Source organism: Balaenoptera borealis, assembly GCF_965194805.1.
Source record: "Balaenoptera borealis genome assembly, chromosome: 14".
Lineage (NCBI taxonomy): Eukaryota > Metazoa > Chordata > Mammalia > Artiodactyla > Balaenopteridae > Balaenoptera > Balaenoptera borealis.
The window spans coordinates 66,757,343-66,776,029 of NC_138875.1; the positions used below are offsets into that span (position 1 = coordinate 66,757,343).

General features: G+C 50.4%; 1 protein-coding gene across 6 annotated transcripts in view; it reads left to right on the forward strand.

Moving 5' to 3' along the window:
- The window catches only part of LOC309611118 (zinc finger protein 280A-like), a 157,664-nt gene that overhangs the window by 52,556 nt on the left and 86,421 nt on the right, over nt 1-18,687 (forward strand). For 3 of the 6 annotated variants that reach the window (XM_082355048.1, XM_082355049.1, XM_082355050.1), the window contains exon 3: nt 13,773-14,050. The exons of 2 other annotated variants lie outside the window; for them this stretch is intronic. The gene's annotated coding sequence lies outside the window, so the exon portion shown is untranslated. The remainder of the gene's footprint in view (nt 1-13,772; nt 14,051-18,687) is intronic. One more of the 6 variants, XM_082355045.1, reaches the window with a different exon arrangement.

Below are 18,687 nucleotides of genomic sequence, written 5' to 3' on the forward strand. Positions count from 1 at the left end.
AAAAAATAAATTTAACACCAATAATAGCAAAACCCACATAAAATAGAAACAAACGACACATTTGTAATATGCTAATACACACTCTTCACACACGCCTAAGTGCACACAGGTTACCCTGTGGGGCCTCTGCCCCCAAGCTGTGTCTCACCGTCAGCACAGATGCTCCCGGGAGCCTCGCTCCTCCTTGGAGACACCTCCTGACTCCTCACCTTCTAACAGCCCCTCCCTGACCCAGACGTGGCAAAGACCACACAGAGGACTCAGAGGAGGTGACCCGAATCTGAACCCTGTGGTCAGGGAGGCCACCAGGAGCTCCTGGGTGACTGGGCCTCACAGGAGGGAGGGTCCCACATCAGGGAGGACAGTTTGCCCAGCGCCCTGGAGCCCTGAGTGGTTTCCCCGCTGTCTGGCCCAGCTCCCTCTCTGGGACTCTGCACTGCGCCCCCTGCTGGCCACAGGCGCCTCCTCCAGCCACTGGGATGTCCCAGCCCCCTTGCAGAGAGTCCCATTGTACAGCAGGCTTTGCTGATGTTACTCCCAGAAGAGTCGGGTGACGGGGCCTTTCCAGGTCCACCCTGGAGACAGGAATACTCTCACCCTGGGACTCTCGTCTCCATGGAAACTGACCATATTTCCAAAATGTGCATCTCTGTGAACTGTAGCTCCACAGCCCAGCCCTGCCCGCTGTGCAAACACTGCACGTGTGTATGAAAGGACAGTGACAGGGAGCAGCAGGCCACACACGTGGTGACGTGTCCTGTGTGCAGGTTGGGGTGTGCTCAGGGGTGGCGACAAAGGAGCCTGAACAAAGCTGTGATGGGTCAGCAGGAATGTGAGGGAGGAGTCAGGTGATCCCCCTGCAGAGACAGGCAGAGCCCTCAGGCCAGAGGTCAGGGCACGTGCCAAGGTCAGAAGAAGGGAGAGGGTGGCTGCTGGTGAGGCTGGTGAACGCTCACTCGAGGTCAGGGAAGTGGACCCTCTGAACTTGTGACTCCAGCTCCTTCAAATGGAACAGAAAGAAAAGTCAGGGAAAAGATGATCCCCTTAATTAAACCCTGAAATCCTGTTTTTACTAAGTCTTAGTGCATATGAAGGTGCATATGTTTATACAGCCTCAGCTCCATTCACTGACATTATTACTTTTAATAACCGGCATCGCACCCATCAGTGTCAGTGGGAACCCAGCCCGGTCTTGTCCAGGGACAGTAACCGGTGCTCTGTGAGCCCCACGTGCCCGGTGAAGCCGGGAGCTCAGGGTTCGGGGCTCACCAGCCCCCTGGCGTGAAGCACCGGGTGAGGAGCCAGGCTGCCGTCCCAGGCTGAGCAGGAATAATCAGCCTCGGCCTCGGCCTGGAGCCCAGAGATGCTCAGGGAGGCCCCGCCGCCTGACCTGGAGCCCAAGGACCTCCCTGAGACCCTGGGGGACGGTTGTGACTCCTGTGGGTCAGGAGTTTGGGGACCCAGCCAAGGTGTTGCTGCACAAGCTGCCCCCTCGCTGCCAACGTTGTTGCTGTTTCCAGGGCAGGAGAGTGTGGCCGTCTGTCCCGGGGACGCGGTCGCTGTGAGGGGACAGAGAGGAGGCTGAGAGCAGGACCCTGCTCCCTGTGCAGGAGAGAGGGCTGAGGAGCAGAGCTGGGGGTCCCCGGCCCACGCCCAGGTGAGGTCGTCCCCCCATGTGGGGAGAGAGGAGGTGAGCAGGAGGGGCACCCAGGTCACGGTGGAGCCTCAGACACGGAGCCCTCAGCGCTGGTGTGGGGACCGTGCTCCCCGAAGTCCCTTTCTATCCCCCCAGATCCACATGGGGCAGAGTCACATCTGCACATACACCTGCTGTCTGTGCTCCTGGCCTCCCTGCTCTGGGTGCCCACAGGGAGAAGGAGGGCCCCGGGGGGAGGTGCCTGGCTCCTGGTGACCCCCGGGTCCTGGCAGGTCAGCGTGGCCCAGTGAGCAAACGGATGGCTGGACCCCCTGGAGTCCTGAGCGGTTTCCCAGTGGGGAGGGGCCATCTCAGGACTGTCCCACACTGTCCCTCATGGCCTCAGAGCCCCGTTTTCAGTCCTGTTGTGTTGTGGTCATTGTTTTTCTAAAGTGCAGACAAGATCTCTTTCAACTCCCTTCCTTTGATGGGTGAGTTTAGGGAATTGGGATGAGATGGGTGAGTTTAGGAAATTGGAGTGAGATGGGTGAGACTCAGAGTTTGACCCCTGGGAGGAAGCAGGAGGAAGCAGCGGCTGGAACCCACAGTGACCTGTGAGCAGGAACCCTGCCCAGCGCAGAGAGGACACACTGCTGAGTCCCCATCACACACACAGGCCCCAACGCCCCAGACCTGGGAGTTTGGGGGGGTCACACAGCAGGGGGCGCCCATTTTGCAGACCCTGGGGAGACCCACAGCGCCCCCTGCTGCTCCTGGTCAAGTCCAGCTCTGAGTGGAAGTGATGCTGGGGGCCTGGGCTGATGGCTGGTCACTGTCAGTCCATGAACATCCACGGCCACGCCCTGTACTGTGAGCACCGTTAGTGATAGACACTAATTGTTCAATTTCTCAGACAGCAACACTTTCCAAAATGAAACGTACACATATTTAAAAATCTACCAATGTAGTCATCAGTAAAATGTAAAAGAATTTTAATATTACATTACAAAATATAAAACTATATATAAAATTACATATAAAACTATGTCAGCTTTAATTAAGTGATGCTCAAAATCAGAAAAGCTAAAAAGTGTGGGAAAAGGCTATAAAAGAGCAGGAACTGTCTCTAGGACACCATCGAACATGGAATTTTTTAAATGCTTATTTTCCATCATTAGCTTCACGATGCAATGACTATAAGTATGTGGTATATAAACAGATCAGCAAATGTGCTATGGATCTAGCTGTTGTGCGTATATGAAAAAATCATAAATATTAATTTATTCTCCATCATCAAATTAATGAAGTTGGGTATGTCCGTTAATTCTCTTTGGACAAGAATAGTTGTGCTGGTCATACTGGGGTCCCTCAGTGTCATTGTTGGTTGATATGATTGGGAGCTGGGCCCCCTCCCCATCTATAGTCAGAGAGGGGTCCCCTTGGAGAGATGGACACACCTGGGAGAGACTGGAGGAGGCACGTGGCCATGAACCACTGGGCAGGAGATGGGGCCCCGGAGCCTCACTCCCCACGGGGTGCTGACCATTTCCACCCTCTCTCTGCCTCTCCTGCCTCTCAGGGCTGAGCCCTCTGAGCACATGAGTAGGTTTTGGTAGCACTTCCCCATGGGCTTATATCACTGTGCAATAGTAATTACCACTACTCACGTAGAGACTACAGTAATAGTCAGCCTCGTCCTCAGGCTGGGCCCCCCTGATGGTGAGGGCGGCTTTGTTCCCAATGATGGATCCAGAGAAGCGACCAGGGACCCCAGAGGGGCGGCTGCTTGTGTGGTAGATAACAGTTTTGGGAGCCTGGCCTGGGGTCTGCTGGTACCAGCTGGGGTAGTAACCGGCAGTGACTGACCCAGAGCTAAGACCACAGGTGAGGCTGATCGTCCCTCCTGAAGACACTGACACGGATGGCTCCTGGACCACAGTCTGAGAATCCACCCCTAAAACCGACAGGAGAGAGACAGGGCTTGTTATGGAGATAAGATCCCCTGAGGCCCTGTTTGTAGGTGCCGCCAAGGATGCAGAGTCCCAGCGCCTGACCTAAGCCATAAGTGAGGAGCCCGAGCAGAAGCGCCATCCAGGCCATGGTGGGGACACTCCCAGGACACGGCATCCTCAGCCTCCTGGGCTGGAGTGTGGGGTCCTCGGGCCTTTTCACGCCTCCCAGACCCATTAGGAGGAGGAGGGGCCTCATGCAAATCAGCTTCCTGTCTCTCTGTGCCCAGTGTCACCTGATGTCCCCTGTGGGAGGTCTCAAAGGAGGCAGATGCTGGGACTTCACACAGACCGGGGACAGCATGGGGATGAGACACTGAGTGATGGGGGTGGCATCCTTCCCCTAATCAGCTCCCCCGCGTCCTACGTTTCTCAAACCTGAATTCTTCTCTGCAGAGCCTGAAGGCTGAGTTATAAATGGCAGTACTCTCCACCTTCTGGCCCCAGGGGTCTAGTTCATCCCAAACATCACATTCATCCCGTGACTATGACCCTCACTCCCTCCCCAGTGGAATCACTTCTTGCTCCTTGTGGAGGATCAGTGGGCACTGCTTCCTCCAGCAGGAAACCCAGTACAGACCCACAGAGTCCTGTGTGGTCTGTGGAGGGACCGGGGTCTCCGCCGACACAGTCTTTGACAACATTGCTGGTCACAACAGTCCAGTGCATCCGGGCTGGGCATGCTGACACCCAGACCAGCACCAGACGTGGGGGGCAGCTCCCCTTTTCTCTGAGAAGCCATCAAGAAACTAGGGTGGCTTCAATGTACCTGCAGTTTTTTAGAAGAAAAGTAATAATACAACCATGAAATTTTGAGATTCTTCCAAAACATCAGATAAAAATAGGAAAACATGTGACTCATAATCAGAAATTAAAATTATACTGTATCTGAGCACGTTGGTGTGAACATCATGGAGCGTTTTTTATCCTAATTTCCCTAAACGGTCTGATCTGGAGCAGAAGGACTGGGAAGAGCAGGCGAGGGCGGTTAGGGTGGAAGACGAGTGTGGGGAGAGGAAACTTCTCCAGGAAGTTTTGAACTACGGCCACAAAATTCTTGTTCTCACAGTGTGATATGAAATGTGATTTTATATTCATTTCAGAGTTGCTGCTACAGTGTCTGTTTCACACAATGTGCGTGGTAATTGTGTTCCTTTCTCATTATCTGTGTCTGAGGCCTCAAATCCTGTCAGACAGAGATCCACGCTAGATGCTTTGGTGCCTATTAAACAAAGTTCCTCTGCTACAGTGGGAAAAATATGCAATTTTGTGTGCATCAAATTTGAAGATAAGGAGGATTTAACACTTAAGAGAAAAAGGGAGAATTAGAAGGAATAATTGCACAGTAATTGTTCTCAGATATTTCAGGATCACCTGACAGGTGAGTTTGCCCCTACCAGGGGTCTGGGGTCATTATGGGTCCACCTTCACCTTCAGACATGTAAAAGGTGTAAGGTTGTGAGTATCAAAGTGGCTCAGACCTCATCCTAATTCTCCGTGGTTCTCTTACAGTTTGACGTTGTCACTGTGGTGGTTGTTTTAGATTCTCCTGTCGGGTCCCCTCAGCCCACTCGGCACAGGCCTTTTTATTTTTTAAATGGCTAACATGTGCCAAGTTTTGGAATGCAGCCTACCATATTACCCATCCCTAGCACTCAATGAGTATTAGCTTTTAATGTTATGAGAATAATGAAGTGTTTGTTATTAATAAATACTAGCTGTTAATATTATGTGAATGCTGAAGTGTTTTACTGCAGCCAGACCCCAGCGATTGTGAGAGGCTAGGCTGTGTTGCTGGGGGGAGTATACCTGTTTGTCTTCTGGGTCTGGGGGCTTTCTGTTCCTCGTGAATGTAGTCAGTCACCTGGGACACTTACTTCTCCAAGGGGATGGGTGGGGTCTGGAGATGTGGCTGGGTGAGCATGGTAACTCTTTCTCTCACCAAGTGTGTGCAGAGGTGGAGGGCTACCAGCTACTCCAATTTGACAGGACTGCTCTTCACCCTACTGGGAGTGTGTCTGCCTATGGATCTCTATATTCTGTCATTTGTAGGGCGGCACAGGCCTTTTGATGCCTGTCTTCGCCATGGAGTAGAATTCCAGGGGTTGGGTATCTAATATCTAGGTCCAAAAGAACAGGTATTTTTCCACCTTCCTCCCAAAGAACCAGAGCAGGGTGATCTGTGGACCTTTGGGGATTAAACTGGGAGAAGTGAGCACGTGATGGGGTTGCTTTGAACGTGCAGATCAGTTGGGCAGGATTGATCAACACCTTCACAGGATGAAGTCCTCCAATCCATGAACCCAGGTCTCCTTTCACTTATTTACATCTGCTTTAATTTTTCTCAGCAATGTTTTGTAGTTTTCAGTTTATAAGCCTCTCACCTACTCAGCTAATCCTAGTCCTAAGTATTTTATTCTTTCTGATGCTCTCATGAATGGAATTTTAAAAAATATCCTTTGTGCTTCTTCATTTTTAGTAACTAGAAAGCCAATGGCTTTTTGTAGGGCATTACTCCTCTTAATCCCGTGGGAGACCCTAGATAGAGTCCGGTTAGGGTTTGTGATAAGTGTTTCTTCTCCTTTTTGTAGGGCAGGTAACAAACAATGGAGAGGTGGCAATATTGAGGTGGGGTCTGCCGTCCGTGGACAGTAAGATGAGCCACACAAAGGGGCAGCCCTGGACGTGTGACCATCTAAGGAACTGAAATGGCCCAGCACTGCCTCCACTAATTATAGGGGAAAGGAAAGGCAAAACACTTTTTCTTTTCAGTTTGAGAAAAATGTCATTAATGTATCAAGAACTTATGTAGTGATTTGTGAAACATATATGGTAAAAGCACCCACTATTCTCTGATTGGTGCCTGGTGACAATAATCTGTGGAAACGCCACAAATCAGGAGCAGCCAATGTGACTTTTAGCTCCATTTATTATTCAGCACCATTCAGCAAGTGTTAGATACCGCAATTAAACAGGAAGAATCAATGGTTGGATCATTGAGGGGCATGGAGAGGTAGTTGTTCCAAAAGACCCAAATGTATGATGCACCTTAGATGCCCTGGTGTCAGTGCAAAAGTGTCCAAAGAAATCTCCCCTGTGAGCAAAGCACAGGCGTTCATCCTGAGGGCTGATAAGAGGGGGTCATAGCTCTAGAAACTCCTGGGAATTGGCAGATGACCCCAATGATGGAGGCTCAGGGTTCCCGAGTCAGAGTTCAGGTCTGAGATGACCTCCACCGACCCCCACCTCAGCCCCTGAGCTTCAGGGCAAAGAGTCTCTGTGTCCCCAGCGATGGGCGCATGGACTTTCTGTCTTTGAGACCCTCTCCTAGGAATGGGCTGCTGGAGGGACTTTGAGGACAGAGGGGAGAGAGGAGCCTCCACACCCTGGCAGGCCCCCAGGGATGAACCTGGACCCAGGGTGGCAGCAGAAGCTCCAGCCAGACCCTGAGCAGGAAGCTGCTGGGTGGCCCCACCTCCCGCAGATGAGAAAGGAGTCCTGGTCTCAGTTCCCGCAGGCCTGGAGCTACCTGGTAGGAAATCTACGTGGGTCACAATTGCATGTTTGTTTATTTGTTGCTGTTATACAGTTCCCTGTTTTGGTCACCCAGTCCCCATTGTACATTCTTTGACTTTTATTTATGTCTTTGCCCAGAGAATATCAAAATGTTAGGGGAACAATGTCTATTGTTCTTTATTGCATCTGTGGGTTCTCTTTTGCCTGTGAATGTTATTCTGGCAGTACTTAATTTCTTTTGACTCTCTAATGTACTAAATGTATACATTTCCAATTTATAGACATTTATTTACAATTGCTGTCAATACGAGGTTGACATAAAAAGAATATTATTGTAAATGCAACTCTCACCCTTTTTAAGAAGTTCTTCCTGCATTTCTGACCTAAGGAACCCTCATGACCCGCTCCCTAATCTGCGTCATCCTCTGATCAATGATTTTTTTTAATGTTTATTCATTTATTTATATTATTTTTGGCTGCATCAGGTCTTAGTTGTAGCGCGCGGCTCTCTGGTTGTGGCCCACCTGCTCAGTAGTTGCGGTGCGCGGGCTTGGTTGCCCCGCGGCATGGGGGATCTTAGTTCCCCAACTGGGGATCGAACTCGTGTCCCTGGCATTGGAAGGTGTATTCTTAACCACTGGACCACCAGGGAAGTCCCTGATCAATGATTTTTGTTAAGAGCTTCATGGATTTAATGGTGGTTTGGATTTATAAGGTCCAAGGCCAGGACAACTGATATTTATCCAATATCATCCCCAACAGAGAAACATAGTGGGAAAGGCATTTGAAGTCGTGGGGTTAAACTGGAGAAAGTAGCAGGTGAAGGGTCTGAAGGCCACGTCCTTACTGAGGAGGGTCTCCTGGGCCTGGAGATCAGGAGCTTCTCAAGAGCTCAAGAGAAACAGAGCAGCTCAGCTCGCTTAAGCCTTCAGGATCAGGGACAGAGCAGAGACTCTGGACCAGGGGCAGGAGGCCTGCAGGGAGCAGTTGGAGGACCAGCGGGCCTCCCAGTCACAGGTGCTGGATGTCCACTTCCCTGTCATCCCACCAACCACGCAAGGGATAGTTCGTAGCTGGGCACCCGGTGATTCTGTTTGCACTGGTGCCCAGTCCAACTCATACTGCTCACCCCACGACAGGCCAATGAATGGAGAGACGAGGTCTTGGGACCAGGAATAATGACTTTCCTTGGAAAGCCAGCAGACAGAGGAGATGGCGGTCTAGTGTCCCAAAGACATTTACCCAAGTTAAAATTCAGGCTTCTTTTAAACTGAAAGGGGAGAGAGTGTGGCTGCGTCTTGCAAACTTCTTGGTGGAGACCAGACCCCGGAGGCGATGCGATGACCCTTTGTTTGTGCAGCTGTCCACGCAGGTCCGGTCAGGATGTTCCTGGAAACCTCCAACAAGACAAAGGTTATTCTCGGTTCTGCACCTTTCTGTATATATATGAATGAAGAGTGTTAGACCTTGACCTCCCATGTCAAGCCTCGGGGGCAGAGCCCTGACAAAGGGCTATTCTGCATATTTTAGGCCGCAGGTGGCATTCCTTTTCAAGATGCAGAGCCAGCCTGACTAAGCTCAGGCCACAGAGCACAGACCTTGGAGCTAAAGGACCAGATCCAGCATGGAGCTGTGTTTGTTCTTATCTGTGACATCTGCTCCCTGTGTCCAGCTCTGTCAGAAGGGAGACAGAGCTCCCTCCTCCAAACACCTGATCACTAGAGGAACGAATTTCTATTTCCCACTCCCACTGGACCCAGGAATTTCTGTCAGATGTCCCAGGTCTGAGTCGTGGGGAGTGGAGACAATGTGGACGATGTCTCTGAGGTGACAGGCCCTGTGACTCTGGGCTGGGACAGGAGCCTTGTGAGCAGAGGTCCCACCTGGGTGGGAGTGTCAGGGGTGGTGACTGAGTGACAGTCCAGCCCGGACAGCACAGGGTGCGGGGGCTGTGCCTCATGTCCCCACGGGCCTGAAGCACAGCTCTGAGGCCGCCGTCCCAGAATAATTGTCCCAACCAGCCTCAGGCACCGTCTGAACCCCAGAGACTGTCCAGGGGGGTGAGTGGCCGACAGGGAGCAGAGACTCGCCCTGGGATCCTGAGGGTCAGACTCATCCCAGCAGAGAAGGGGGTCTGGCATCCTGGCCATCCCTGACCCAGGACCCAGTTCTGTCACTGTCACTGGTGTGCTCTGCGGAGGGACATCCTGCCTCCTGGGGAGCCTGACTCTGAGGACGGCTGGGTGAGCACAGACTGACCGCTGATTCCTGGAGGGACAGAGAAGCCTGGAACCTGCAGAGTCCAGGACAGTGTGTGTGTGTGTGTGTGTGTGTGTGTGTGTGTGTGACAGAGGCTGTGCCCGTGTGTCCTCAAGAAGCCATTCCCTCAAAGTCCACCCTGAGCCCCAGTGGCCCCTGTCCCTCTTGTGGCTTCTCCACCACTGAGGTTGCTTCTCCAAGCAAACCCATCCCTGGGGTGGCTTCTTGGTACGAGCCTCCAGGCTCCGGGGCTGGGGCTGAGGAAGGCCGTGGGCAGGAAGCCACGTCCCTGGAGCAGGATCTCCTTCAGATGGAAGGAGGAATCAGGGTGACACTTCTGTTAGCAACTCCACAGAACAGAAGCCCGGGTCACGTGGAGTGGAGACGCCTGTCCCCTGTCCTCCCTGCAGGACTGGGAAGGACGGAGCCCTGACACCACAGCTGTGGGTCTGCAGGCCCAGGAAGCACAGGGCAGTGGGGGCCACAGCCCCATCTTCCTGCACCCTCACCAGAGCCGAGGCTCGCAGGCCCTGCTGGGTCCAGGTGTCTGCAGCTGGGGGGACCAGAGGAGATTGTCTAGTTTGATTTTGGAAAAGAGAGGAGGATTCGGACTTTAGGGACCTGAGGAAAATATTTCTGCAGTTGAGGTGCTTTCGGAGAATTCATAGAAACATCACCTGGGGCAGAAGAAAACACAGCCCGTCTTGAGACATGGAGCCAGGGCTTCCTCTGCTAAATCCTCAGGACTCACCTCGTGTGGGGTCTCAGTTAATTCTGAAGGAAGAAATAATCCATAGCTTCCCCGCGCAATTACTCAGAGGCTGGATGACCCCTGAGTTTTAGGAAAATGCAGCCCTGTTTACAGCACAGTAAAGAGGTTGAGGAGGGAGGAGGGAGCAGAAAGCAGAGCTCGTGTCAGTATTTGAGCTGTGGGGACATCTGTACAGCCCAGGACTCACAATCTGTGGGATGAGATGAAGGAAATGAGGAGGGACGTGGCTGTGCTGGGAGCATTTCTGGGTCAGACACAGCACCTCCTCTGGTGAATTTACTCCAGACGCTGAAGGAGGGGCAGGTGGGCTCTGTCCTCACCTGTGCAGGTTCCTGGGACACCTGTGCTGTCTCGGGTCACAGGCACGACCCTGTGTTTCTCCTCCCTCCATTCACAGAGATCTCGGTGCAGAGAAGCCTCCCTTGCAGATCCCTCCACAGAAGCTTCTCACTGAAAAGAGGCTCAGAGCCAAGGTCTGTGGGCCCAGGGGTTTTTGTCTCACTTCCTCCTCATCTGAGACACTGTGGGAATGATAGCTGCTCCCACTGCTATGACCTACACCACAGGAATAGTCGTCCTCGTCCTCGGGCTGCAGCCCAGAGATGAGCAGGAGCCCTGCATTGGCCGAGGCATCTTTGGATCCAGAGAAGCGGCTGGGGATCCCGGAGCCCTGGTGCTTATCAGAGTCTGACCTGAACCTCAGGAGGTACCGGGGAGGGTTCCCTGGCTTCTGCCGGTACCAGTATATAGTATAGCTGGCAACACTGTACCCACTGCTCAGGGTGCAGGTGAGTCTGGCTGATGCTCCCAGAGATGTAGAGAGGGAGGGCGGCTGAGTCAGCACAGGCTGGGAGAGGGAACCTGCAGACACAGACACAGGTGGGAGATGGGGCAGGAGCTGGAGGAAAGATTCCAGGAGTCTGAGCCATAGGGGCTGATGCAGGCTGGGGACTGAGACCTGGTCCCCGGGGCTGGTCCCTCCCTGTGCAGTGAGACAGGAGCACGAGCAGGAGAGGAGTCCAGGCCATGGTGCTCACAGACCCCTGGTCCCCACAGTGGGGCTGGGCTGCCCCAGGCCTCCTTTTCTCCCCCAGCCTCTGCCAGAGGAGGGGCTCCCATGCAAATGGGTGTCCACCCAGGGCCCGCCCAGCCCCTCCCTGAGCCCTGGTGCTGGAGCTCAGCTCACAGCCCAGACTCAAGGGGATGGAGGGCGGCTTCCCCCTTGGGACCCCCTGGGAGGAAGCACCTGCTGAGACCACGCAGGTCCCTGCTCAGGGGCCTCTGCCAGCCAGAGAGGACACACTGCTGAGTCCCCACCAGGGAGCACAGGCCCCGCCCCCAGGCCCAGCTCCTGGAGTGAAAGGTCCTCCCTGAGCAGCCGTGCAGGGACCCCAGGGCAGTCCCATGGCGCCCCCTGCGGGTCACAGAGCACAACTTCACGGTGACCTGAGGACCTGTGGGCTCAGCAGGTTCTGCAGCTCACCCGGTCCCTGTCTCCTTTCACACATCCAGGGCGGTTCCCAGTTCCTGGGATTCCCACACAGTGTACATTGATTTTTGTTTGTCTGTTTGTTCTGTGTGGTTTCTATAGTAGACTCACAATCTTTAAATTATTTTTGCTGTATGTATGTGTCACTACCTAGTCATGTATATCCCTCTTCATTTTTGTTCATATGTAAAATGTCCTAGGCTATTCCTGGATTTAAATTTTTTCACACAAATGTTAGAAAAAAGGTCTCATTTCTCCAAAATTCTGACAGGTATTTTTTAAAATAAATAGAAACTATTGATAAGCTAAATAAGCATAATTTTCAGATTTCTTCATTGCAATCCATCCTGAGCATCAGTGGATCTGTTTCTACATGTATGCAAGTCTTGTTTTATCCCCTGTATGGAATGTTCATCTTTCCTGGGATGTCTGTATGTTTTCTTCGTCAGGAGGTTGTCGGAGTCCGTGTAGACCGAGTGGTTACTGACAGCGGTCTTGCGTGGGGGAGGTGAAGGGCATCCAAGCTGCGTCCAAGTCCTGGTTCCCAGGGGAGCAGCCTCTGCTGAGGCATCAGGGAGTCGCCTGCTGGGCTGGTGTTTTCCTGAAGTGGTGACAGGGAGAGTCGTGCTCAGAGGGGAGGCTCCAGAACAGCCCTGTGGAAGGTGTGAGCCTGAAGTTGCAGTACCCCCCAGGCAGATCCCAGAACACTCCTGCCTAGTGGTCCTCACATGGGAGGGGGCCTCATGCCGCCCATTCCCTCGTCTCTGAGAGCGATTCTGTCCCTGAACAAGGGCTTTCTGCTGAGTCCAGGGGAACAGGCTGAGTGTGTGATTTCAGCACTGACTCATTTTAAAGGTTCTTAAAAGTCAGTGATCCACGGGGAGGGCCTCAGAGCCTCCTACAGAGCATGAAAAGGGGCTCAGCATCAGGGGGTCATTAGGGAAATGCAAACTACAATGACATATTGCTTCACCCAGACTAGAAGGGCTGTAAAATAAAGTGAGAGATAATAACAGTTGCTGGTGAAGACGGGGAGAAATTGGAACCCACATACATTGCTGGTAGAGATGCAAACCAGGGCAGCCGTGTTGGAAAACATCGGACAGTTCCTCAAATCTCAAAATATACTGTTAGCATAGTTACCATAAGACTCAGCTATGCCACTCCTAGGTATCTACCCAAGAGAAGTGAAAGCATACTTCCACCAAAAACAAAACAACACCTAACTACTTGTACACAAATATTTCTGGCAGCATTTTGCATAATAGCCAAGAGAAGAAACAAAAACAACTCAAATGTCCCTGAAGGGTAAACAAACGGTGGTCAGCTCATACAATGGAGTATTATTTGGCAATAAAAAATGGATATTGACCCACACGGATGGAACTTCAAAATGTTATGCAAAAGAATTAACTGAACTAAGACAGTCACAAAGGACACCTATTTTCTGGTTCCATCTATATGAAATGTCCAGAATAGGCAAATCTGTAAAGACAGAAAGTGGAGCAGTGGTTCCCTAGGACTGAGCAGAGGTGTGATGAGGTGTGATCACGAATGGGTGGGGACGTTCTCTGAGGAATGTGGGCAGCTTCTAAAATTAGAATATGGTGATCCGGGACTTCCTTGGTGGTCCAAAGGTTAGGACTCTGAGCTTCCACTGCAGGGGGCACGGGTTCAGTCCCTGCTTTGGGAACTGAGATCCTGCATGCCGCGCTGCAAGACCAAAAAAAAGAATATATAATATAGTGATAGTTACACAACCCTGTGAATATGCTAAACACCCTTGTACTGTGCACATTAAACCAGTGAACCTGTTGGCATGCGCAGTATATCTCAATGAAACTATGATGAAAACAGTCTGAGAAGAAGCCTGTGTCACTGACCCTTTAAAGTGGGTGGGTGCTGGACAGTCAGACCCTCACACTGTAAGGTGGGCCACAGTCACCCTCCTTATTTGTCACAGGCAGTCACGGGGGTGATCACAGGGAGAGGGGGTGGGTTTTTGTCTCAGTTCCCCGTGGGTCAGATGCGCTGTGTTACCACTGATGCTGTCATCCCACGTTGAACAGTAATAATCAGCCTTGTCCTCAGGCTGGAGCCCCGAGATGGTCAGAGAGGCCGTGTTGACAGACGTGGAGCCAGAGAACCGGTCTGGGATCCCTGAGGGCAGAGAACCTGTGAGCATCGCGGTTTTGGGGGCCCCGTGAGAAATCTGTTGGTACCAGTTAACGGTATTAGCTCCAACATTGTTGCCGTTTCTGGTGCAGGAGAGGGTGACCTCCTGTCCCACAGAACCTGACACGGAGCCTTCCTGCGTCAGCCTGGACTGCGCCCAGGACCCTGGAACAGAGGAGGGGACACACAGAGAAGTGAGTCTGGGCCATTGTCCACAGCATGTTCTCCACAGGAAGGAATAAAGCGGCCCAGGTGTCCCCGAATCCTTTCTCCCACCTTCCACCGCCTCTCACCTGTGCAGTGAGCGAGGAGGCCGAGGAGGAGAAGGGTCCAGGCCATGGTGGAGACGCCCCAGCTCTGCTTCTGAGCCCACAGGGGACCTGCACAGAGTCTCTCTTACCTTGTCCCTCATGGGAGAGCAGAGGACCCCTCCATGCAAATGACCCCTCCCCCGGTGACCCTGGCCCTAAATTGGGTGAGAGCTGAGCACGGGGTGGGGCTGGGGAGCCTCCCCTGGGCCCTGGGTGGACCCAGGCTGGACCGATGAACACAGAGCAGAGGGCACAAGGCAGGGCTCCAGGGCCTGGATTCCCAGCTGAGAGTCCCCCCACAGACCCTCAGGGACAGGCGCACAGCGTCTCCTGCGGTCCACACCCAGGCTCCCTTAGGACTGGGATGGACATTCCCGAGCTGAGCCCAGCGGGTGAGACCGCCTTTAGCCCCGCCTCACACACCCCGGTCTCCACCCAAACTAACTGGATCTTGCCACCACCTTCTCCTCCCAGGATGAGACCCACAGACCCATCTCCCTGACTTGTGCGTTTTATCCCCGTTGCAGCTGGAGAGTTAGTGTAGAAACGCCAACGGGAGCGTGTTACCCCCGCCTTACAGTCCGACAATGACCATACGTCCCCTGAGGTCACTGCAATGGTCTGGTCTCTACCTGCCTCTCCTGCTCTCTGGCCACTTTCCAAGGAGCTCCTCCTAGGAGCCTTCCCTACCCCAGCAACCCACAGCACAGGCTAAAAGCAACTGTTCTCAGTTACTTGAATGGCCAATATCTTCTTCTTTGAATTCTTACCTCTTACACGCCCTCCCTCCTACTTCTACCATCTCATCTGTCTCAGTCCTTCGGGATTTTGAAAATCCCAAATGAGATGCAGCTCCTGTTGATTAGGCCTCTTTGGACCAACTCTAACCCCCCCACCCTACCCCGCCGCCTCACTCTTTAGTTTTTCACCTCTTCCGGGGCTGGAAACCATGAGCAGGGTTAGAGCTGTAAATACACAGTTGACATAATTTTGGTCTGGGTTTTAATTACAAAGAGATGTGTAATTCCTTCAGATAAAAATCCAGTTCTTTAGAGCATTCCCACATATTCCTCCTACTCCTCCCCACATTTCCACCATTTTAACATCTTGCATTGGTTTCGGGCAACTGGTAAAACTGCATAAACCAATACTGATACATTATTATCAACTAAACTCCATTGGAGTTCGCTCTTGGTGTCACACAGTTTTATGGGTTTTACCAAGTGCGTAATGTCACCTACCCACTGTCCCAATAACATACAGAATATTTTCGCTGCGCTAAACATCCGTTTTGCTCCACCTGTTCAGCCCTCTTTTCCTATCCCCGAACTCCTGGCAACTCTAGATCATTTTATTGTCTCTAGACAGTAAATGTGCCTTTTCCATAGTATCATATTGTTGGAATCACACAGTAACTGTATATTACTTTTTACAGATTTAGCTTCTTTCACTTAGTAATATGCATTTACTTTTTGTATCGCCCTTTCTTTTTGTGACCCAATAGCTCATTTATTTTTAATCACTGAATAATGCCCCATTGGGTGGATGTACCACAGTTTGTTTATCCATTCAGCTATTGGAGGCCATTTTGCTTGATTCCAGATTGTAACAACTATGAATAAAGCTGCTATAAACATTTGTGTGCAGCTTCTTGTGTGGACACACCTTTTCAACTCATGTAGATAAACACCTAATTCAACTGCTGGATCGTACAGTGAGAGTATGCTTAGCTTTCTAAAACTCTCCTCGTCTGTCTTCCATAGTTGGCCAACACCATTTTCCATGACTACCAGAAATGAATGAGAGTTACTAAATGACTAGTTTAGCTCTATTACTAGTTTAGTCCATGTGCTATACAGGGTCTCTCCACTCTGCCAGGTTAAAACTCAGGCATCCTACACATTTTTTAATAAAATTCCTAAGGTCTATTCTAGTTACTCACTTGGCTTCCATAAGCCATCTACGCCACCACATCTCTGCTCTTTTCTCAGACCTGGACAGTGGCTCTCTGATGCTGCAAAGTTTTCATTCAGGAAATTCTCATCGTGCATAAGCACCCGCAGAGATGAGTGCAATAGCTCTCCCCACAGAGCGCTAGCCCAATTCAATTTGCATTATATTGGCATCTTTCTCATGTCCTATAAAGATGATCATGTAATTTGAATTATAACTAAGTGTAACTTGTAATATGTCACCTACCTTATCATTCTCAGCAGATAAATTATTCTACCATCCAGAAGTGAAATTTCTGGAAAAGCATTTTGAAGACCTATTACACATGTTCAACTATAATATGATAAATAACTCATCCCTGTTTACCCTGGATGTTCCTGGTTTCACCACTGGAAGTCCCATGTTCCAGGACACGCTTCAGTCCTGAGTAATGAGGGTGGATCTTCCCTCTAAGTTAAACTTACAGTTTTTGAATTTGATAAACAGTTATTATTTTTGAAAAGATTTTCTGTACACAAGATGATAATCAATAATTATTCATACAAAATATAAATTTTAAAATTTTATTAGGACTTACATTCCAGAAGGTACAGTAACCCCTGTGTGGTGTCAGTTACTGACATTGATCACTTACCATCCCTCCTTCTGACGTCGGAGGGCTCTGCACCGTCACCTCTGCTTACACCCACCCATGTACCTTCTCAAGGGAAAACATGCATAAATAAGCAATAATATAAATAATAAAAGTGCTTGTATAACCTATCTGCTCACTTCTGACATTTTTACTCAGTGCTTTCCTGTAAGAAAATATTGTACCCCTTGTTCAAATTTTCCTTTATGTTCCTTCCTGAATTTTTATTTGTTTTCCTGCATATATGGTCAAAGTTTCTACTTTTTTTTTTTAATACTGGGACCGGAACAACATACACTTTGAACTACTTTTAAATTTATATAATTTTAAAATTATATAGTATTTTTATTAATTGAGAATTTGAAAATGTTTATATGCATTCCAATGAATTTTTGGTACAATCTCTAGGCTTCTATGTAAATTGATTCTTTGTTTTAAAATATGTTCATATTTTTTTACTTCTATTATTGATTTGATGCAAATCCCAGGTTAAAATCTTTCACAGGAGAGGCCAGCAGCCATCATGTGTGGTCAGATTAAAACGGAAGCAGTTCTAGCATTTCGCCTGGAGGAACAATGCTTTTCTCCAGTTTAAAGATACATAATCATTAAGCCATTAAGGAAGTTTCCTGTATTTCTTCATTTCTATGTTTATTTTTATAAAGGCAGAAATGGTGATAGAATTTAATTGGCAGCTTCTAAAGCATTTATTGAAAATGGAAAGTGTGTTTTTCCATTCAGATCTTATGCATTGAGAAAGGAGCCCAAAAAAGGTGGTTTTTGAAACAAATTCATTTTGCCCCCATGACTGATCCTCCCTTTTATTTCTCTTTGATTTATTATAAAACTTAACATTTACTGATTCTCACGTTTGATTCCCAACTCCTGCTATACAGCCTTCATCTTCCATTTTTAGAATCTTCCTGGGAACTGAAAGCCCTGAGGCCAGTGCCTTGGTTGAATGATAAGAAAATGGGGACTGTTGTCTCCTTTTTGCCCTCATGAACCATTGCATAGTTCTCCTGACCTAGTTAAAGAACCACACATCTGCAATCCTGGCAGCCCAGAGATCAGGGACACACAGTACTAAGGACGTGGATCCACAGCCATCCCATTTCCCTCCTTTCCCTCCAGCCGACTCTCAGAGTAGCCTCACCCCTGGTTTCCTGTGTCTGCAGGAGGGCCAGTCTTCACAAGGAAGCCTGGCATCTAAGGGCGGGGAGCTGACAAGGAACATGTTAACCCAGAGGTGAGGGTCAGGCCCAGGAGACCAGGATAGTAGGTGAAGTCTTGTGGCCTCAGGAGGGCAGGAAGAGGGCCACCAGGAAGGGTTTGAGTACAGACAAGAAAAAGTAGTTATAGCTTTGGGTTCTTGACAGATGAAGACCGGGGACTGGATGAATGGATGACCTATGGTCAATTCCAGTAGGTTTTTAACTCCTGTGCTGGGCACGGCCGGTGTCAGCCTCCCTCCGGCCCTTCTATCAATTGCCCTGAAGGATTCTGTGTCCTAAAGATAAAGTTTCTGCCTGTGGAGCAGTGATGAGGGTGAGAAATGGTCCTGCCACCCTCAAAGCCACAAGTCCTTGAAAAGTCTTCAGGTCCTCAGGTGGTGGTGGCATAGTTAGGAGCAAGGTCACCCTTGATGTAATGTTAGACACAGGCAGCCAACGTTTATAGCCTGACGGTGGGAGGACAGGGGATGGCTGAGTCTCCAATCCTCCAGGGTCTGGAACCCTGTGTCAAGATCATCCCATGTCTGGTCCTAATGATCAGCCTTTTTGTAGGACAGGGTCTAAGGGACCCTTAGGAACCATCCATTGGCCAACCTGAAGCCAGAGTTTCCATCTCAGATGGCACTGAGTCGAGATCTCCCCAGTCCACATGTTCAGGACTCTTGCCTTGATGCTTTTTTTGCCAGGCCATAGCAAGCTTT